This window comes from Ambystoma mexicanum, chromosome 3p, assembly GCF_040938575.1.
Source record: "Ambystoma mexicanum isolate Mex_15411 chromosome 3p, UKY_AmexF1_1, whole genome shotgun sequence".
NCBI lineage: Eukaryota > Metazoa > Chordata > Amphibia > Caudata > Ambystomatidae > Ambystoma > Ambystoma mexicanum.
Window position 1 is genome coordinate 165582242 of NC_090925.1, and position 23868 is coordinate 165606109.

Sequence of the window (23868 nt, forward strand, 5' to 3'; positions counted from 1 at the left end):
CCACCATAGTGGACATGATACACAATGACATCGTCAGCCTCATAGAAATACGCACTGCCATCCCCCCGCTACTAAAGGTGGTGTCTGTGCTCCACTTCCTGGCCACAGGCACCTACCAGCACACAGTGGGCCAGCTGCATGGCATATCACAACCACTATTTTCACGCATGCTGACCCAAGTGCTGGATTCCCTCCTGAAGCACGCTAGCACCCACATATCCCTACCACGGACTGCCCAGGAGATAGCCGACACCAAAGTAAGCTTCCATGCACTGGCAGGCATGCCCAATTGTATTGGTGCCCTCGACTGCCCCATGTAGAATTGGTAGTCCTCCATGCCGCAGAGGTGGTGTACTGCAATCGCAAGCAATACCACTCCATCAATGTGCAGATCGTATGTGACTCCAGCAAGATCCTCAAACATTGCTGCGCACGATATCCCGGATCGACACATGATGCCATTGTGCTGCGTAACTCCACGCTACCCTGTCACATGGAGCGACATGCTGGACGACGTGCCTGGCTGCTTGGTGAGTTGGCTGACTGGGCCATGGCAGTGCATAGGGGTTTTGGTGTGTTGGGGTGCATACTCCACCTGGATGGGAATGGGGGGAGGATGCATACTCCATCTGGGTGGGAATGGTGGGGGGGATGCATACTCCACCTGGGTGGGAATGGGGGGATGCATACTCCACCTGGGTGGGAATGGTGGGGATGTATGCATACTCCACCTGGGTGGGAATGGGGGGGAGGATGCATACTCCATCTGGGTGGGAATGGTGGGGGGATGCATACTCCACCTGTGTGGGAATGGGGGGGAGGATGCATACTCCACCTGGGTGGGAATGGTGGGGGGGTATGCATACTCCACCTGGGTGGGAATGGGGGGGATGCATACTCCACCTGGGTGGGAATGGTTGGGGGATGCATACTCCACCTGGGTGCGAATGGGGGGATGCATACTCCATCTGGGTGGGAATGGTGGGGGGGATGCATACTCCACCTGGGTGGGAATGGGGGGATGCATACTCCACCTGGGTGGGAATGGTGGGGATGTACGCATACTCCACCTGGGTGGGAATGGGGGGGAGGATGCATACTCCATCTGGGTGGGAATGGTGGGGGGATGCATACTCCACCTGTGTGGGAATGGGGGGGAGGATGCATACTCCACCTGGGTGGGAATGGTGGGGGGGTATGCATACTCCACCTGGGTGGGAATGGGGGGGATGCATACTCCACCTGGGTGGGAATGGTTGGGGGATGCATACTCCACCTGGGTGCGAATGGGGGGATGCATACTCCACCTGGGTGGGAATAGTGGGGGGGATGCATACTCCACCTGGGTGGGAATGGTGGGGGGGATGCATACTCCACCTTGGTGAGAATGGGGTGGGGGATGCATACTCCACCTGGGTGGGAATGGCCGGTGAGTGGAGAATGCACGCAGAGCTAAACACTCCTGACCTGAACCTCCCAACCCGAACATTACACATCACTGGCACACATTGGAGAAATGCCGGATATCAATGATAACATGTAAGACGCACAACCTGGCGTCTTACACAGCAAATATGTGAGGCAAAAAATTGTCGTGCAACCACAGTACATCCACATCAGCATGCAAGAATTCACCCTGCATCATCTGTACAACGCCATCCAGACTACCACACCATATTGCAGTATAGAATGCATCTAAATAATATTTGTGCATACGTACAGGGACATGTGCATGTCGACAGCAAATAGCTGCGGCATGGCTGTGAATCCTGAAGGTGGCAGCTCAGAGTGACTCACATACACCTATTTGTATTCACTTGCAGGTGATGGAGGATATGTCTTGAAGCCGTGGCTACTTACCCCTGTGTGGAACCCGCAGAACAGCCATGGAGAGGAGTACAATCGGGTTCATACCCGTACCCGTGTTGTGATTGAGCAGACCTTTGGGTTGTTGAAGGCGCGGTTCTGCTGCCTAAGCAGGTCTGGTGGAGCACTCCTTTATAGGCCTGAGAAGGTGGCAAAGATCACCATGGCCTGTGTCATGCTGCACAACATGTGCGTCCGGAGAAATGCACCACTGCCACCTGACATTGACATGCATGCACCGGGTGAGGATGATGAGGATGAAGATGGAGGAGAAGCAGCACCCCTGCCAGTACGTGATGCACAAGATGGCCAGGCAGTATGCCAATCACTGATTGGCAAATACTTCTGACCCACAGAGACATCGATAGACATGTGTCAGTGACACATTGTACACTGGGTCCATGTGGACATGCACACAGGGAATGTGGGGAGTTGGGCACTGTGCACTTTCATGAATTAAAAGGATACACACAAAATGAACAATGTCCAGGCATTGAATGATTTTTCACACAACGGGTGTATTAATATAAACTACAGAAATGTGCTACCCCCCCACAACACCAAAACTCCCAAAACCCCCCAATGAACTCCCCATACCCCCAATCAACTCCCAAAAAACCCCAATGGACTACCCATACCCACCAATCAACTCCCCATACCCCCAATCAACTCCCAAAAAACCCCAATGAAATCCCCTAAATACACCCATACACCACCAACACCATCTGACCCACTCCCATTATTGTCCCACACTATTTCCTTGATTTCTTGCTCTCCGGGGTCAGCATTTCTGAGAGCCTCGCACTCCGTCTTGTTGGACGCACAGGGCTGGGGGGTGCAGAGGAAGCGGGTATGGAGGATGGCGGTGTGGCAGATGGGGTTGAAGCCATGGTGATTTGCACAGCTGGTACGGGTTGTGGCTGCTGCATGTGCAGCAGGATAGATGTGAGGACCCGCGTGACGGCCCCCAGACTGTCTCGCATCATCAATGCTGAGGCATTGACGGCGGCTGTGTTCGCCGCTATGGCCTGCGCAATTTCACGGCTCGTGTCCTCCCCATCCGCAACATATTGTCGGAGAAGGTCCAACATTGAGTCCTGTCTAGCCTCCACCCTTGCTAGCCGTGCCTCAAGGTTTGTGGTGGGAGCAGCAGTGGTTGAGGGTGCTGCCACCGGGCCTGCATTGGCAGTGCTGTCCTCGGGGAGGGTGCTGAGGTCCGAATCATGTAGCAAAGGATCTGCACTGCTGCTGGTGCTGGTGGGTGAGGGGTGAGGGCTGAGTGTGGGGTTGGGGGGTGGACATGGGGCTTGGAGACATGCCACATGGGTCAGTCCATCCTCGTCCACATACTCCTCCACTGCAGTTTCTATGTCACTCAGTGGGGCAGTGGCTGCTGCCTCGCCCACCGAACTTCTTGCTGCCGACATTGTGCCACTGGCCTCGCCTTCCACTGGTATTGCCAGCTCTGTGGTCCCGGTGTGAGGCGTTGATGTGGGGCCCTCATGTGCGGCCATGGCCTGGGCACTCGCCCTGGGCTTCGGTGTGGCCTGCGAGGCTGCCCCGTAGGTGGTCTTGGCTGTGGGAGTGGTCTTGTGCCAGAACGTGGATGCCCTTGTGGCTGTTTCCTCACTGGCATCCTCTCCATCGGTGCCTGGGGGGGAGGGCGGGGGTTGAAGAGATGCAGGGCATCAGTGATGGTGTTACATGCAAGATGCATTATATGGTGCTGTGGAGAATTTCATTGATCATGCATTCATATCTTACAGGTGTGTCACACAGGGTAGTATGAGGGGGCCATTTTGGCATGTGACGTGACGTCTCAGTGCAGGGATGCTGCATGGCAGGTGGCATGCCGTTGTATTGGGCTTTGTGTGATGTATTACATGGGCACGGTCCATGTGTGTTGGCTGTTTTTTTGGTAATGGGATTGGCACTCAGCATGCATTTCAGTGTGGCAGGGTTTGGGCTTCCATCTGGACAAGGATATGTTGATGTGTGTGTTGGGTCATGCATTGCCTTGCCTAGACTCTCTTCCACATCACTTGTGCTACGTCATGGTTTCCCCTACAGGGATATGCAGGGTCACTCTCCTCCATCTGCAGATGTTGCGGCACCCGTCTCCATCTCCCCAAATCCCTCGGTGGACTCCATCTGTATGAAGCTACTGCAAGTCTCCTCCCAGCGTGTGAGTTTTGTGGGTGAGTGGGGAGCCCCGCCTGTGGCCATGGCCTCCCTCCTATTGCTGGCCAGGATGTTCCGTACCCTGAGGCGGAGGTCATCCCATCTTTTTTTACAGTCCTTGACTGTCTGTGGGGTGGTGCCGACTGCCAAGACCTTTCGGGCTACCTCCTCCCAGATCTCCTTTTTACGTTGCTGCACCTCCCTTTTCAGGTTTTGCTGGTTGATCTCCTCAGCATGGGCAGCTAGGGTGTCCGCCAGCATGGTCAGTTCTTCGTCTGAAAAAACGCTTTTTGTGCAGGCGGGGATTGATTTCCTGGTAGCCTTTGACATGTTGAAGGGATTGCCACTGGTCTCTCCTGAACACAACTGGTGGTTTGGGAGGATTGCAATGGATTGTGTTTTTAAATATGGCCACCGGTGCATTTCCCGTTCCGACGCGATGGCGTTGCTTCCGGGTCTGGTATTACGAGCCCGGTATTAGCATGATGTTATTACCGGGTCGGTATTAAGGGTTGCCTCCTAGGCGTAGGCGGTATCCGCGGGTTCCGTGATGGCGCTATCGGGGGTTGGAGGGCTTTTAGCGCCATGGCGGTATGGCCATTACCGGCATGGGGGATCGCACGTGCTCGCGCACTCATAATCACCCGCTATTAGCAGCGTCATATGAGCACGGACCCGCTAGTTCCTCCATGCCGGTAATGACCCCGATTTTACCACGCTTCTCGTAATGAGGCTCATAATGTTGCAAACCAGGATACAAGATGAAGATGGGAACAGCATGATTCAGGTTCACCATGAGTACAAGATGCAAAGGAAGTTCAGCATGAGAGTTGAGAAAGGGTAATGCACCATGAATGAAAGAAGTCCATAAAAGTCAAATCCAGCATTGGCCACAAGACGGTGATGGTGAAACCAGAATTTATCAGGACAGACTCCTGCAGAAGTAGGCTTGAGTGGGGTGAGGGGGGAGCAGGGTAGAAGAATAAAGCAAAACAGGCAACACCTGTGTGCGAGAATGGTGGGGGCACAAGGGAACATCACGGGGGGACCAGAGTGGGTGGGGATGGCCTGTGGGACAGAGGGAGTAACACATGTTGGTGCATGCTTACCTGCTGTCTGAGCAGGGGTGGGGCCTTGGATCCTCCTGGTCCAAACAGGAATTGCCCTTTTCTTCATCTGCCCTTCACTTAGGACACCCGGGCGAGAGACGCCTTGATCTAATAGTTAAGAGCAGGAAGGAAGAGGCAGGGCTAAGAAGGTGGGTGGTGCTTAGGCCAGATGACCTAGATCCACTTGCGCCTGCTCCCCATCTGCAAAGGAAAAGAGGCTGGAGGGCTTCTTAAGTAGGGAAAGCAGGAAGGCACCAGGTAGGCGGGGCTTGCTAAGTGGTGAAAAAGAGCGGCAAGCAGGAAGGCACCAGGTGGGTGGGGTTTAGGCCAGGTGACCTAGATCCACTTGCACCTGCTCCCCATCTGCAAAGGAAAAGGGGCTGGGGGGCTCCTTAAATAGGGAAAAATAGCGGCAAGCAGGAAGGTACCAGGTAGGCGGGGTTTGCTAAGTGGTGAAAAAGAGCGGCAAGCAGGAAGGAACCAAGTGTGCGGGGCTTGCTAAGTGGTGAAAAAGAGCGGCAGGCAGGAAGGCACCAGGTGGGCGGGGTTTAGGCTAGGTGACCTAGATCCACTAGCACCTGCTCCCCATCCGCCATGGGCACAAGTCATTAGCTTATTATAATGGGATTTTGGACCCAGTACTGAAAGGACATTATCCTTGTAAACAAGCTTTAGCTTCTGCTGCTTTTGCAATTGAAAAAGCTGCAAGTATTATAATGGGGTGCTCAATGGCATTATTTGTTGACCTCTCGTTATTTCATATTCTAGAGAAAACCAAAAGCACATTGACTACACAAAGAGCATCAGAATAAGAGGTGATTATTTCGAATCCAGCAATCAAAATTGTTAGATGTACAACAGTGAATCCAGCAACATTTCTTGCAGAATTAGTAGGGAAAGAGGATTGTTTACATGACAGTTCAAAGATGATATTCCCCATGTTAGAGAAAATGCCCTCAGAGGAGGGGGGGTTCTCTTTATTGATGGTACTTCAGAAATGTATCAAACAACTGGATAAAAGCATACTGGGACAGCGGTAGTGAAGTTAAAAAGAAATGGTGAATTCGCGGTAGTGACAAGTGCGAGACTGCCTTCGCATCGCTCAGCACAAGCTGCAGAATTAGGGGCACTTATCGCTGCACTCCAGAGATACAATGATGAGGAAGTGACACCTAGGTGACATCAACCATACATGCAGGATTGTCATGTTGGAAAAGGAGGGGTTTCCAACACGCAGACGGCTCACCCATGCAACATGCACCACTATTGGACAATCTTATTAAAGTATTGAAGCTTCCAATGGCTATCACAGTCGTGAAATGCGCAGCCCATAATAAAAGGACAGATTGTATTTCTTGTGGCAACAAAGCTGCAGATGTTGAAGCCAAAAGGGCAGCATATTTCCCAAACATTTCTGATTTTGATGTAGAGTGTTAAACAATTGTCAGGACGGTGCATGGTAATGACGGAAAGGTTTAATATGATATCCATTGTACAATTAATTGAATTGCAAGGACGAGCCCCACAGAAAGAGCCGGACCTATGGAAACAATTGGGGTATTCTTTATCCCCCACTGAGGCTTTATGGAGACAGCATAGTACTGGAAAGCCAGTTATGTCTCTAGCACTATTGAAGGTGGCACTGGAGCAGTTTCACTACTCTGTGCACACAACCAGAGAGAGTCTTGCTGCAACAATTGCAGAAGACTGGCTCACACCAAATTTATTGGAACATGTGGCATAATTTATTGTGAATTGCATTGTATTCACAGCAGGACATACTTTAAGAACAGTAAGAGGAGCAATACCAAGGCCTAATGGTCCTTTTCAGCATCTACATATAGATTGTGTGGATATGTTGCAAGTATGCAACAGATACAAGTACATGTTAGTGGTTGTTTGTCCCTTTCCAGATGGATCAGGGCGGCTCCATGCACACACCCCGATGTCAAGTTCCTCGTGCAAGAAGTGTTCCCTAGATGAGGCGTGTGTGAAGTCCTGCGGTCTGACAATGGCCCACATTTTGTAAATGAGTTATTCGAACAGATAGTGCTTTTATTAGGTATAAAACACGTGTTTTCACCTGCTTATCACACACAGGCCAATGGTATCTATGAGAGATGAACATAATTCTCACAGAAAGGATAGCCAAATTGAAGAGGACTCTAAAAAAGGGGTGGCTGCCTTGTCTGCCCCTTGCTTTGTTCGCACTAAGAAATCAGCCTGGTTCAGATCACCACCTGCCTCCTCATGATTTGGTGACTGGACATTGCATGAGAATACCCCTTGCTCCTCCCACACCAACAGAAACTGATGCCCGCAGGTGATGAGATGCATGATTATTTTACAAATATGACCGCTAGTGTTTCTTTTATTTCTCAACAGGTCATGCAGTAGACGGAAGGGTCGGCGAAGATTGATGAAGACAGCCAAACCAGTGATCCTAGCAAATTGTTAAAACCACCTAGTTTGTACCCAGGGTACTAGTGCAAAGCTTTGTGCTCACTTGGAATAAGCCCTGTTTTGAAGGACTGTTCCTACTAGACGAGGTCATTCCCACAGCTGTCAAATTAAAAAACAGAAGAGCCTGGCTACATCTGAATGACGTACAGCTCTACAAAGGAGAAACCCGTACCTCTCTGGCAACAGATGGCAGCGATGTAAGAGAATAAGGTTCACGGATAACAAGATCGCTACCAATCGCAAAATCAAAGAATTATCAGAATAAAGGAACATTTCTGAACTTTTCAGCTATTCCCAAGTTTGAAGGGAAGTGAACATTGCAGAAATGCAGAAATTGCAGAACAATTTTAGTTAGGAAAAAGGAACAATGTGCCAGAAACAAAGCAACAACATATATACATATATTATTTCATGTTGTAACATTGCATACATTGTTGCATGCTCTTTTCACCTATATTCTAAAGTCTTATCCAGCTTTAGTAAGGCGAGATGTGGGTGCATTTACATTTTTTGGGGATCCTAAAAACAGTCCTATCATTTTCAGAGCTATCATTGCGATTAACCTGCAATATTTTTTGAAAAAACAGGAACAACCAGATAAAAGTGCCCAAAACACAAAGTGAAAAAAGAGAATGAGAATATTTCAGAATACAAGAAGAACCATGTCTGTGAGAAGACCAATAAGTTAATTTGGATTGATGCTCATATTGTCATTCTGTACAATGATTTGCCCTTTCTTACTCTTTATTATGGCTTTTACACAATTATTATAATATAAAAGTAATGATGCGTCTATAATTATCCCTAGCAAAGGTATACGCAATGTTTTTTCTAATATTTCTGAACAAATTGTCCGACTTAAAAGAGATATTTAGGGGGATAATGAACTTATAAATTCATATTTTGGTAATTGGGTCCAATTTAAGAATAACATTTGGCATCAACACATGAAAAAAGTGGGGAGAAAAACGTCAGATGAAAGCTGTTATATGTATGTTCCCTTTTTTCTTGTGCTCTGAGAGCATCTAAAATATTCATAGCCACAGAAGTACCAATAAAAAAGGCACACTGCCTGACACATCTTGCACTTTGCCTAACCAGAGGACAATTCAATGGCAAGACAGCTTCATTGGTATGGATGAATAAGGCGAAATCACGAAGAGAAGACAATTATGCACAAAAGATGAAGTCTAGAGAAAAGCAAGAGACTATTAACCAAATAATAAAATATGAGCAGCCTGGAATAAATGGAGCTGGGGTCAGGGTTAAGGAAAAGTGGATGTTACAATTCAGGGAAAAAACAGGGAAAGAAGTATGAGACTGCTGGGAGAGAGGCCAATTACAAATCAAGGGAACAGTCCTGACTCCAGAGGGATGGGCCGATGGACTGGTTGTATGTAAATCAATGGCCTTATCGGGACAATGGGAAGAAGTTGTGATGAATGCAGAAAAAGAATGCTAGAATCAATGGTCGAAGATCACAAGTTTGATAATATAGGTTGTCGATGAGTGGAGACCATTGAAGATATTACCCCTGGAGAATGCATACTTATGTTTCAGAAACAACGGCACAATAAAAGTTGGAGAAATTGTCAAGCGTGGTCATGTTTTTTATGTACCAGGCACGAAGGGAGGGACAGCAGTCCTGATGGATGACTACTGAGCCTATGAATCAAGAGCATATATGAAGCTACCACCAGAATGGGGAGGAGTCTGCTCATTAATAATGATGAATATACCAGCCCAAGAAGTACCACAAAGTGATCTACAAATTGAAAGCTTTCTAAAAATACATGCACACCAGAGAAAGAAGAGATCACTAACCCTCCTTATGCTGAAAAGAGAGAAGTCGCTAAAAGCTTACGACAATATTCCAGATGAACATAAACTATTTGGCGAGATGGCAATGATATTAACATCCATATTTATGCCAGGACTTCAGACTGCAGTGAATGCCAAGCAGTTACAGATCACCAGATGGGAGCTGCTTCAAACAATCAACACGACAATCAAAGAAGAATTAAGGGCTGTCCTGCTCATGGCCCTCCAGAACAGGTATGTCTTGGACTTGATTACAGCAATGAAAGGTGGCATTTGCGCCAAGAATGGGCCTTCTTGCTGTATGTACACACCTGCCCATGATGAAGAAAATTTAACTTTGACAGAGGCAACAACGATGTTGTCAAACCTGCACACCAAGATGGAAGAATGAGTATATTAGATCAAAGAAGATGACTGGTTCTCGTCTTTTATTTCTTGGATTCCAACCTGGATGGAAAATGCCTTCAGGTTACTAGGAGGAGTTGTTGGGATTCTGCATTGTGAGAACCATCATTGGACAATGTCAAAAGACAGCAAAGAAAGCTGTTGGGATGAAGATAATAATCTATATAAATGCTGAAACTAGTGAACACATGGCAAATGAGAGCTACACCCGTGAAAATATAAAGAGACATCCCTTGGCACCCCCAGGAACAAAGTTCTATTACACTAAGGACCACAAAAAATATATAGGACATTTGGTATTCTGTCCACCATTCGGGGAGTACTGCTATATGACATGGAGTGTGGATGAACATATAAAAAATGCCACCTGATCCCAAAGAAGCCACAGTATGAGGAGATGGTGGAGAAGATCAAGGAGGTGAATGTTGAGCAGATGATATCATCTCTAGTGTCTGCCCCCTCACCTCCATTATACTGGAAGCAAAATAGGAAGACTGTGCATGACAACAGGTATCATCGCAATACAGCACCAAAGTTATGAAAGACGTTATGCACTTAGACAACCATATCGAATGTACCCTTGCACTGTTGTGGTGGAAGGTTGTTAGCATACACCATTGAAGTAGAAGAGGTGTAAATGAAGTCAGACCAGAGCAAAGTGATGTCATGAAGAGAAGATACAAAGACGTACTGAAACGATATGTGAATGATTAAAGAAGTATAATGTAACTGAAGTAACAAGAGAAACATGTATGAAGGCACAAAGAAACCATATATATACGAAGAAGATAAGTAACCAGATAAGCAACCAGATGAGTAGTGAATGTATATATGCAGAAACGCAAGGTAGATAAGATAAATAGAAGCTTGCTGCAGTAGAACCTATTACGTGAGGAAAGCGGCCATGATGGAAAGATGGACATCGGATTGTGTGAAAAATACCTAAAAACAGAGCCTCAGATCAGAAACGCTGCAGAAAACAGCTTCATACGAGAATCAAAGAATATCTTTTTTGCTGAGACTAAGGATGACTCAGCAAGGCATAATTGGAAAGCACAAAGGGAGTTAACCAGGATGAGCTATGAATGATGGACACACATCTCTTAGATTAAGCAGAAGCAAAAACATCTGCATGTGCCAAGTATTGGACAATCACGGATGAAGAAAGTACATGTAAAATGGAGCGACCAAGTCTCCAGAGGCTAAGAGGAGTAATAGCACCTAGCATAATTAAATCAAATAGCAGTAAATAGCAGGTCGAAATGGACAAATGCGTGGTCTACTGACACGTGGTGCAAGACTCGAAAACAAAGTCTATTCACTAAGCCTCAGACGAAGAAAGTGGTGTACCCTGACTCCCTTAAAAATCCTAGAGAAGAAAGAAGTCAACTACAAAGGAGACACCTTGGCTCATGGTCTGACTGATAAGAGATGGAAGGTTGATTGATCAAAATGGGCAGTGGTCTGATGTTGTTCTCTACACCTGGGTTTCGTTCGGTTCACGTGCTGCTAGCGAGCCGAATGTCCAAGGGTGGGAGAGTATGCCAACCAATCATGAGTGGCCATGAAGCGGCATGTTATACAATGCTGCAGAAGCCAATCTGCTGTTATTTTTCAGAATCAGTATTTTACGTATCTAGAGGAAGTTCGAGGCGTTCCTACCAGATAAGGGCAGCCAATAATGTTATAACACTTATACATATAATGGGTATATGTATTCTCTTAACCAATCCCTCCCCTCGATAGGTGTTATTGTTTGCCACATAGGATAACATCATAGCGGACGTACCTCAAAGTATAAAGTCTTTGTGTAATCAAAACGTAGATGAGAGTGTGCGAGCTGCATTTCGTATGGTCACTAGATTTCCCTACTTTATTTGAGCTGACAATAGAGTCGTACATTTCCATATTCTTTGAGTCTGTCTGGTTATTTGTGTCCAAGGTCATTTACTATGGTAATTCCATTCTGCGCATGAGATACCCTCCAAGGTGCTACTGCACAGCAACACATCCACAGCAATGCCATGCCGGCAGCTACCATGACAATGTGCATGATGGATACAACTTATCATGTAATGTCACTGCAGTCGTACCATTGGTTGCTAATGTGAAACTAGTTCCCAAAAAACATTCCTTTGGGAAAACGGGAATGGTGCAGCATTCAAGTTGCATTTTTGTCTGCAAACAAGTGGTGCAGTTACCGAGAGGGCTCTGTGGAGGGCAGATTGCTCCACACCGCACAGTGCCCCCATGGACATCACAGAACGCTTCTGAAGTGAAGATCTTGGCCGAGGCAGGTCACTGTGCACCCTGTAAGTACCATGATGCGGGCGTTCTCCTGGCCATTTGCTTTTCTCCAGTAGCAACCACTCCTCATCACCCTCCCGCCCCCCAACGCTCCCCACAGCACGTCTGAGGGCTTACAATCCTTCTGGAATGTAAAATGCAGGCAGCATCAACATGTGTTACATTTTTAGATGCTCTGGATGGAGGCAGAACTTGTTTGCCTCGTTCTCTAATTATCCAGGCAGCAACATTTCTGCAAATTCATTTGCTCCATTTCTGTGCACGAGGGCAACGTTTTGCTAATCTGGCGCCCAGGGGTGTCATTTAGGGGTCACCAGAGGTTGCAACTGCGACCTCTGTGGTCTCCCTTGTAACAAAAAAAAATGTTTTTATTTTTTCGTTTTTTTTGTAATGCAAGCTCCTGGGCTGTGGCCAGCACCATGTGGCCCTTTACTTCTGGAGTGGCTGGCTTTCTTGTTCAGGCCCCTAAAAAAAGAGAAGAAAAATAAGAACAGGAGTGCCACAAGTCTAACACTTTCAGCACTGACCCTAAATAAGAAAGAATAGGAATACCAAATAATGTGTCTTTTTGGAATTCTATACAATAATTGCTAGACTCATTAAAGGTTTATTTCAGGCACACTGCAGGGGGTGAGTGACTGGTTTAGTCTGTTCTTATACGCCTCAACTCAGCCTTTCATCCTTCTGTGGTCGATAAATGAGTACCAGCACAGGTTGGGTGATATTGGGTGTATATTTTTTCTATATAAAGCGCTTAAGCGTAAGTGCTATATAATAACACATCATTATCATTTGGTCATGGACGTCTGCTTGCATTCACAGTAATTTGGTAATATGGGCCTATACTCACTGATCGCCATCCATTCTTGTATGAAATGTACATCACATTATAGTGCTATCGTAACCATATTTTTCAGTGTACAATGCTATGTGATGCCACTTCCTGTTTTGTTAATGGGTGAAAGGTCATGTTCCATCGCTTCCGCGATATCAGTTTGGGGTGGGGTCAAATGACATCACTTCCTGTGATGTCATCAGGGGGTCCAGGGTCGTGTGGTGTCACTTCTGCTACCCCTGGCAATTTGGTAAAATGACGTCCCTGCTGGTGCCAGAGGTTTCAAAGCTTCTACTGGTGGAGAAAGTTGCTTTGTTCACGTATTTACAATCGATTGGTTAGCGTCACAAAGCAATACTTTAAAAATGTGTAACTTTAAGATCCCATCATTTCGTTTACCTGACCACATTGACAAGGGGGCCGGGGGTCAGTGGGTTAATGGTCCTGCTGCAGGCATCGGCGTGTACCAGGCACACCGCCGTGTTTAAATCCCACTAATTGGGTTCAGTGCTTTCATTTCAGTGCTGCGGGCATCTTTGCATAACCTGCAGGTCACACCTTCAAGTCCCAGTGAAATCACTCTCTGGTTAAATGCACCAGGTGCGCGTGTCTGCAACCTGCTGTTCGCATGTGTGATTCCATGATGCATTTGCTTTACTGGCAACAGTTGTGCCCAGGGTAGCATGCTATCAGTCCACAATGCACCACGAAAGCATAGAAGCAATGTGTTCAGGATGGCCTTACCCCAGTCTGGGCCCTTCAGCCAAAATCACTTTGCATTCTGGGGCTTGTAGTGGCCGTGCTTTGTATCACGGATAGGGGCTACTATTCCCATCATGTGACGGGTCATTCATTGCCTACATTGCTGGAATGGGGACGCGTGTTGATGATGACACGGGGCCACTAGTGTGGTGACATCGGCATAGACTGCAGACCAAAGTCGTCATTGCATTTTTTCTGAAATATGTGGCGAGCTATTGTATGTACAAAAGCATTCAACTGGCTAATGCCCTGATGCATGGAATTTGGCATGGAGTTATTTTTTATATATTGAGGTGATTATCATCCTGTTGCATTTCTCTGATTGTGTCAGTGCTTCTGATACACATATCATAGCTTTTGCTTAAAGAAAACCAGCGAATATTATACATTTTCTTTGGTTGTAGAGTCTCCTCCCTCATCTCTTTTGCAGGATACCTTCCAGGAGGTCTAACTTACAGCCTGTCGCCAAGGAGACACAGCTGGCCCTGCTGTGTACTGGGACTAATGGAATCTGACTCTTCTGTTAAGTGGGAATGAAGGCACCTGCACCTGCTGTGTTAACTGGGAATAATCGAATCTGAATGTTTGGTTAACTGGAAATGAAGGCACCTGCACCTGCTGTGTTAACTTGGAAATATCGAATCAGCGTCTTCTCTTAAGTGGGAATGAAGGCACCTGCACCTGCTGTATTAACTGGGAATAATCGAATCTGACTCTTCTGTTAAATGGGAATGATGGCACCTGCACCTGCTGTGTTAACTGGGAATAATCGAATCTGACTCTTCTATTAACTGGGAATGAAGGCACCTGCACCTGCTGTGTTAACTGGGAATAATCAAATCTGACTCTTCTATTAACTGGGAATGAAGGCACCTGCACCTGCTGTGTTAACTGGGAATAATCGAATCTGCCTCTTCGGTTAACTGGAAATGAAGGCACCGACACCTGCTGTGTTAACTGGGAATAATCGAATCTGCCTCTTCGGTTAACTGGAAATGAAGGCACCGACACCTGCTTTGTTAACTGGGAATAATCGAATCTGAATGATTGGTTAAAGGGAAATGAAGGCACCTGCACCTGCTGTGTTAACTGGGAATAATCAAATCTGCCTCTTCGGTTAACTGGAAATGAATGCACCTGCACCTGCTGTGTTAACTGGGAATAATCAAATCTGACTCTTCTATTAACTGGGAATGAAGGCACCTGCACCTGCTGTGTTAACTGGGAATAATCAAATCTGCCTCTTCGGTTAACTGGGAATGAAGGCACCTGCACCTGCTGTGTTAACTGGGAATAATCGAATCTGCCTCTTCGGTTAACTGGAAATGAAGGCACCTGCACCTGCTGTGTTAACTGGGAAATATCGAATCAGCGTCTTCTCTTAAGTGGGAATGAAGGCACCTGCACCTGCTGTGTTATCTGTGGATAATGGAATCAGACTCTACTGTTAACTGGGAATGAAGGCCTCCCGGCCTGCTATTTTGACTTGGAATAATGGAATCAGGTTATTCCGGCCCTGTTGCCTTACTGGTAATAATGGTTTGTGGGGTATAATGGTTTGTGCCTTCCAGTTTTTCCTGGGAATAATGGCCAGATCATATACCAGTAATTACCATTACTTCTAGACCTGCTCCTACTCCATCACAGCACTAACTATATGGAGTTACTCGCCCACCTTTCCGGCCGGCTTTTGTAAAGCTCTGATTAACTCAATCAGCCGCTGCAGGCCACTGGGAAGAGGCTCCTACCCTCTTACCCTACAATAAAGGAATTCCCGTCCCAACACACCTCCTGATATATCCAATCTACCCAACCATATAAAAAGTATTGAATAAACGGGGTGGGAGGGAGGGATAAAAGGACTGTGATGAGGAGAACAGGGACTAGATGTAATGTTGATTGCAATAAAAACTCAAGGCATTACCCCAGAACCCCTCATCTCGTCCAGTCCTAGTCGTGTGACCGCTACTAAAGCTGAAGAGGGGTTTTATCCAACCCCAATAAGTTACAGACATGAATGGTGCACATCGCTCCTGGCATCTACCCCACCATTGTATCACCAATGCGAGTAAGGTTACTCCCTGAGGCAGCCCTACAGACCCGATCCAGATGACATCATAGAGGAAATGAACCTGCAGCCAATGGAGCAACTGAACGAGCTGTAATCATGAAGAAGGCAAATGACATCATGGCTGAGTCCAACACACGTAGGTGCATTTGACACGAAGCAGATACACATTCAACACAACAAACACTAGGTCAAATTGCACTTAGACACTGTCATGCACCAGTCAAGGTCTCGGAATACACACTTAGCGGTCACGTGACATTGACAGGTCACTTGACCGTTGCATCCAGGAAGTCCCACAGAGCTCACAGTATTTAAGGGAACTGTTTTCACTCTGTGATGCTTCTCAACGTGTGTGGGTGGTGACCTTGTTTCTTGTGTTCCTGTTTACTCAGTTGGATTTCCTAGCTACTCTGAACCTTTGCCTTCATTTCTTGGTCTGCTTGTGGATTACCCTGCTGACCCTGCCTACACGGCGTTCTCCACTTGGCCCTGCTCCTTGGATTGCCTTTGAGATTTCCCTGATGATTTTGGGGACTGTGTTTTTAACTTGACTCTGTTCCCTGGACTGCTTTTGGATTGCCTCATGCACTATGGTGAGCTGTGTTTGGACCTGGTTTTCCTGCCTGGATTGCTTCTGGAACATTTGAAAATTGGTGAACTGGGCATGTTTGCTTCTATGGATTCTGTTCTTTTCTAGAATACATTGTCCCTGGAATATTTCCTGTGGGCGCACTCTACTGCACCACTTGGGTGGTGCGTTCCTGGCCTTTTTAGGCCTTTCTCATCTACGCACCATCATAGCTTGGGTTTCCCTGGTCTCAGGTAAGAACAGATTGTATGTACACCATCCACTAGGGGGGAGGGTGCCTGACAATACTGTGTTATTGTTAATCATATTTCCCTTTCAGCCACCAAGGACCCGGCACAGTGTTTCCAGTTCCACCTGTCATCTCAAAGACTGGCTAGGGAGTCCACTTACTCTCCCTGCCCGGTACGTGGGAACGTAGGTTATAAGTTCACCTGGGAAAATCAAGCATAACAGACATGAAGAATATGCTTGCATCTACTAGGTTAGAAAACATATACTCTCTTTTCTATGCTGAAACGTAAGACGCACCAGAATACACATAAAACGTGCTTAATACAGAACGCAACCAGAATGAGTGGCCATGTGTTACGGTCCGACACCGCTACAGGGACCGCGTCCCCTTTAAGAGGTCAAGCCCGTACCACGTGGGAACACGTCACGGGAGCAGGGACGTTATAAAGGGGGAAGGGACAGAAGCAAGTCAGTCCATGTATGTAGTTGAATAAAGAAAGAGTTACCTTCCACTCGGTGTGTCTGTCCTCCTTTCATGGGCTCGGTCCAGGCCCAACATCTGGCGACGAGGCGACTTACCAGACCACCGACTCCTCCTCCTTGGCTCAACGTTCCTGCTCTAATCCAGCGCCGCAGGCACCTTCCAGCCCAGCGCACGTGCCTGATCCCAGGCCCGACTCCTCCTGTACACATCGATCGCACTTCCGCGACTTGACTCTCAGCAGGCCATCCGGCCACGCTGTCCAGCAAGCGCCTGATCCCAGGCCCGACTCCTCCTCTACACATCGACCGGCTCGATTTTCCAGCGAGCTACCAGGCCTACGCCTCCCAGCACATTCCACACCGCGAGCAGCCACGAGACGGCGCCGAACATCATCCAGAGCCCGCCCTCCGCCCTCTCCGAGCAGGAGTGCTGTACGTGGCCCCGAGACTTTAAAGGTGGGTTTGCCCAATACGCACCTGCACCGCGCAGACCGCGCCCTACAACCGCGAAATGAGTTTGCCGCAAGCCCAGCGGCCTCAGGCCCAACAGCCGCCGAACGCCCCTACAAGCGGCACAGCAACGACGGCTTGGCGCATGCCGCCCCCATTTTCGATGATGCCACAGGCTGACAAAGGCCCACGGTGGGTTGAGTGGCTAGAGGACTTTAACACATTCATTGATGCAGCGGGGGAAGACAAGTCCCCTCGGCTGCGGAGTATGTTCCTAAATCTGGCGGGCAACGACATAAAAGTCCTCACCAAGACCATTCCTCCCGCAGAGCAAGCTGACTTTCCGACACTGATTGCGGCCATAAACAAGAGGTTGGTCATTGAACCGAACAGGGACTATGAACGTTACATATTCAACCTGTGCACACAGCGAGTTGATGAAACCGTCGACGAATTCATTACCCGACTACGCATAAAAGGGGCCTATTGTCAATTCGAAGCCTTCTCCCTTGACGAAGCCATCCGGCTGAGGGTCATCGAAGGATGTCTGTCTCAAACCCTAAAAAAGCAACTTCTGAAAAAGCCTATCTCCATAGAAGAGGTGAGCCAGATGGCCAGAATTCTAGAGAGAGTGGAGAAGCAGGCAACCCAAATCTCGAACACAGCGTCGACGAGACAGGAGAGAGCAGAAATTGTCGCAGCGATGCACACCAGACAAGGGGACAAAGGCGCCAATCCCAACTACGCCATGACGCCGAGGACACAACGCCAATGTTACCGCTGCGGCATGGCCTTCCCACATGCAGGAGCCTGCCCCGCCATATCACAGAGATGTGGCAACTGTGGCAGGGAAGGACACTTCCAGTCGGTCTGTAGAGAAGGCAGACCATTTCCGACGCAAAAGTTCCCCATCGCCGCACAATTCAAAGCGCCCGTCAGGAACCCCCCATTCCAGACGTACCAACCACGCACATATGCCCAAAACCCACGGAGATACGTTAGAGTAGTCGAAGAAGCATATCCCGTGGACGACGGGCAAGAGCATGAAGGCGAAGAGCAAGTATCCCACATCAGAGACGAGTACGACGGACCTCCGGATCATCTCTCACAGCATGAAGGGGACCCACAAGGGTATCCACAGGAACTGGATCAATTTCACCTGAATGCACATGACGAATACGTGAATCTCATCATGGACGAAAGCGAGGCACGTGAAGCTCCCAAAATACCCGTCGACATAGCAGGCCAGCAGTTCTGTTTCCTTGTAGACTCGGGAGCCACCGTCAACATAATGGGCGAAAAAGAGTTCAACCAGATCACCAATAGACCACCCCTGACACCTTCGGCCTCCAAGATCTACCAATGGGGCGCTGCAAACCCCCTGCAGTCAATTGGATTTTTCAGCCGCCGGCTCATACGTGACAACCAGTCCACGACGACAGACATACATGTCATTCGCAGCCCCACCAAAGGCAGATGCCTACTTAGCTACAGGACGGCGTCATGCCTAGGACTCATTGACATACATGTCGGCGAAAGGGACAGAATACGCTCGACCGACCCGGCATCAGAAACGAGGGACTCAATACTGTTTCTCTCCTCGGCACTCACCAAACCTGAAATGATGTCGAGTGCTGCCATCCAAAAAGAATTTCCTCTCATCTGCAAGGGTCTGGGCCAACTGAAAGGTCCGCCGGTGAAACTCCACATTGATCCCACGATTCGACCGGTCCCTCAACACCCGAGAAGGGTCGGTTTCCATCTGCAGGAGGCAGTGTCAGCAGAACTCAACCAACTCCTGACCGATGGCATAATTGAACCAGCCATGGGCCCGACCCCGTGGGTATCCCCACTGGTCATAGTACCTAAAGAAGGCGGGCGCCTGAGACTCTGCGTTGACATGCGCGTGGCCAATACAGCAATTCAGCGTGAAAGACACCCAGGGCCACGCATCGAAGATATGATAGTGCAACTGAATAAGTCCACCCTCTTCTCGAAATTGGACTTGAACCAAGGTTACCACCAAATGGTACTTCACCCAGAATCCAGAGGAATCACCACGTTTGCCACCCATGATGGCCTATTCAGATACAGACGCCTAAACTTCGGCATTTCATCGGCGGCGGAAATTTTTCACGAAGCAATCAGACAGATCATACGCCCAATCAAGGGCACGTTGAACTACAGCGATGACATTCTAGTGTTTGGCCGCACCCGAGAAGAGCACGACACCGCCCTTCGAGCCACGTGCAAAGCCATTCAGGATACAGGCCTCACGTTAAATGTGGAGAAATGCAGATTCAGCAAAAGCAAGTTAAAGTTCTTCGGCCACATCTTCTCGGCTGACGGGATGACGCCGGACCCCGACAAAGTGGCCACCATCTTTGGTTTGCAAGCTCCGAAACAGATGGCCGACGTCCGCTCGTTCCTGGGCATGGCCGGATACTGCGCCCGCTATATCCCCCACTACGCCACCATCACGGAACCCCTCCGGAAGTTGCTCCAAAAGGACATGATCTTCGCCTGGACCGCCGAGTGCCAGGAAGCATTTGATTCCATAAAATTGTCCTTGGCCGAGGCACGGAAACTGGCCTATTTCGACCCAGAATGGCACACAGAAATCGTGGTCGACGCGAGCCCGGTAGGTCTCGGAGCCATTCTTGCCCAGACCAATGGCAAGGACGCTCACCCGCGCCACATCGTGGCATATGCCAGCAGAGCACTCGCGCCCCCTGAGGCAGCATATTCCCAGGCGGAAAAAGAAAGTCTGGCCGCAGTATGGGCATGTGAACACTTTCATAACTTCGTCATCGGGAAACGGTTCACCCTCATCACAGATCACCAGGCCCTCCTGTCGCTGTTCGGAAACCCAAGGACAAAAATGCCCCCCAGGATAGAACGGTGGGGCATCCGGCTACAAGAGTATGATTATCACATCATTCACCGACCGGGGGGTGAGCATAATCCAGCTGACTATCTGTCGAGACATCCCTCTGGGACGTCAACGCCAAGACAAGGTGATATAGAATATATAAACTACGTCACTAACAACGCACTACCTCCGGCGATGTCACTCGAGACGGTAGCGCTCGCAACGGCAGCAGACCCATCCATGGCACTGGCGATCGAACTCACTGAACACAACAAATGGAAAGACTACAAGAGAGCACTATCGTCACACCCAGGAGCAAATCAAGACGAAGTAGAAAGGATTGCAAGGATCCACTCAGAGCTAGCAGTACACGACGGCGCCATACTTCTCAGAGGGTGCAGAATAATAGTCCCATCGGCCCTGAGATCTGAAATCATCAGGACGGCACATGAAGGCCACAGAGGCGCAGACAACACCAAGCGCCAACTGCGACGACACGTATGGTTTCCCTATCTCGACGCCTTAGTCGACCGGTGGGTGAGAAATTGCATGGCCTGCAAATGCACAGCCAGAGAAGAGGCACCTGCACCCCTACAAATAACACATATCCCAGAGCGCCCATGGGAAAAGCTCGCAGTAGATTTCTACGGGCCCCTCGAAACAGGAGAATATTTACTTCTATTCATCGATGAACACTCACGATTCCCCATCGTCAAAAGATCACCATCCACAGCATTTGCACACGTAGCGGCAATCTTTGATGAAGTAGTGAGCGAGTGGGGTATACCGGACATGATCAAATCGGATAATGGACCCCCCTTCTGTAGTCATGACTTCTCGAAGTTGGCGAAACATTTGGGGTTTAAGCACCAGAAAATAACGCCCCTCTGGCCTCAAGCAAATGGAATGGCAGAGCGGTTCATGTCATCGATTAAAAAGACAGTACAAAGAGCAAAGCTGGAAAACGTGGATCTCCACCAAGCTCTGTGCAGAATGCTCCGAGACTACAGGAACACGCCGCATGAAGCGACAAACAAGACGCCAGCGGAACTGATGGTAAAATACCAAGTTCGCACGAGGATCATTCAGCACCCGATGAACAGACCGGACCCCGACATACAACTCATAGAGAGAGACACACAGAGAAAAGAATGAGCTTGCACCCAAACCAATGAAAGACGGAGAGCTCAGCAGAAGGACTTCCAAGTAGGAGACGAAGTCTTAGTCCAACAGCCAATGACGAGAAAGAGTGACTCCCGATTCTCTCCTCAAACGCTCCAAGTCACTGCTGTGAAAGGAACAATGGTGACCGCTGGAAATGAAGAAAGAGAGACGACAAGGAACTGCTCAAAGTTCAAGCTGGCACCAACGACCAGCCTGGAAGAACCTCAACCCACAGATCCTGAGATGATGTCGGTGGATGCGCGAGACACGTTGTGGACGCCTCCTCAGTTCTTCCCCCGGCCACGGACCAAGAGAACGGAGAGACCAGAAGAAGATCCTCATGAAGGTACCAGCGCTCGACCACAGCGGGCCATAAAGAAGCCCGCGCGATTAGTTGAGGAATGTTGAGCCGGAAGCAAAGACATTTGTCCGGGGGTGATGTTACGGTCCGACACCGCTACAGGGACCGCGTCCCCTTTAAGAGGTCAAGCCCGTACCACGTGGGAACACGTCACGGGAGCAGGGACGTTATAAAGGGGGAAGGGACAGAAGCAAGTCAGTCCATGTATGTAGTTGAATAAAGAAAGAGTTACCTTCCACTCGGTGTGTCTGTCCTCCTTTCATGGGCTCGGTCCAGGCCCAACACCATGTAAACCAGGATTGAGGACGCAGCCACACTTAGGTGAATGGGAGACATCGACAAGCGTTAAGACTGCAGAGCGACCCTGTCACACATAGCAGAAAAGTCAAGCATGAACAGCTCAGACAGCAAGTGCACAGTTTGCGATGGTTATCAAGGAAGGAAAGGGTTGGATAAGCACCCAAAGAGTGCAGATGGAAGACAGGAGCCAGGCGTGAGAGACACTCCTTGCAAAAGAAGAAAGGAAACAAATGTTGCTTGAAAGTCAGATTCCCACCAACTCAGATCTGACATCGAGAGGAAAGTAGTTTGAACAAGTCTCTAGAGGCCGAGGGAGGTAATGACACTCACAGTAAAGGGGCTAAAATCCTCATAAATGACTGAGTAGAATAATTCAAAATGCGGCCCCTACACAATGACTTTCAACTAGCAGGGAATGCCTATTCATTAGAGCCAGACATGGGCAGGCAGAGACCTTTGTTCCCATCCATTTCTTTGGGACAAAAGATACAATACAGTATGAAGTTGAAAGCTAAATGTCCTCGCTTGCGGCCTAGGGAATCAGAGAATGGTAACCTTATTGGGACAAATAGTACCATGGGGCCATTCTCATAATCTTCAATTGTTTCTCATGTTCTGGTAACTGCCCAGGATGCCAAGACTGAGAAAGCCATCCCTGACCCATCCCCTTTCACATTTAACGCTCCTCTCAATAGTGTTACAGCCACTACTCACAGAATGCCCTGATGACATATTTCCCCGTGTGTCCTTTTGTGGGTAGTCTCAGGCGGAGCTACTAGATATGGCCTGACCAATCAAAGTACTAACCAGTGTAGAAGGTATCGGGTAATATTGTCCCCATATATAATGTCGCCATACATAAAGTCACTAAGAAACGGCATAGGCGACATTATATATGGGGTAATTGGGAGGGGAGGTTGCGCAGGGGTGCCCCTCGCTCCCATTAAATAAAAAAAATGTGGGGTTTCAGGGTTGTCCCCCACAGGTTCCCTATGGTAATGTCGCCGCAAAAAAACAGCGCCATTCTTGCATGGCAAAAGTTTTGCTGGGACATTATCACATGGAACCATATAGAATCTATAACTAACTGAGTCATTCACCCAATCCCTTTGCACCTTTGAGATGTATCTTTTATCTGTGAATTTGAGGCTTTTTCAAATTTGGAAAAAAGAAAAAAAACATTGGAACGCTTTTATTTTTATCCCTCACGCTATCCTTTTGTCCATGCGGGGGCGTGGCTACAGAACCATGTGAAAGGACGTGTTCGTGGAGAAACTCCCATCCATTCGACATGGATCCGTAGAAAAAAGTGCACTTATACGCACCAGTGGTGAACGAGAAGGCAGGTTCATGCATGGGAACCTAAGCAGACCAACGTGGTAGCGCCATATGCCCGAGATATGTGAGGAAGAAGAGGCTTAAGACACAACAAGATTGAGGAGGGTCACGCCCGTGAAAATCCAAGAGGGCGGATGCTGCAGAGACAAAGGGACTCGGACAGTCCTGACGTTATTAGGCAGCACAGACAGACGGGGCTCATTCGGCATCAGAACACGGATGCGCGGCCGCGGTGCGGGTCGGAACATCGGAATATCCCC

General features: G+C 48.4%; 1 long non-coding RNA gene across 2 annotated transcripts in view; it reads left to right on the forward strand.

Annotated features, from left to right (window-relative positions):
- The window catches only part of LOC138579508 (uncharacterized), a 48272-nt gene extending 45940 nt beyond the window's left edge, over positions 1-2332 (forward strand). For both annotated transcript variants that reach the window (XR_011304027.1, XR_011304029.1), the window contains exon 3: positions 1824-2332. This is a non-coding gene — a long non-coding RNA (uncharacterized lncRNA). The remainder of the gene's footprint in view (positions 1-1823) is intronic.
- Positions 2333-23868: the final 21536 nt, after the last annotated feature.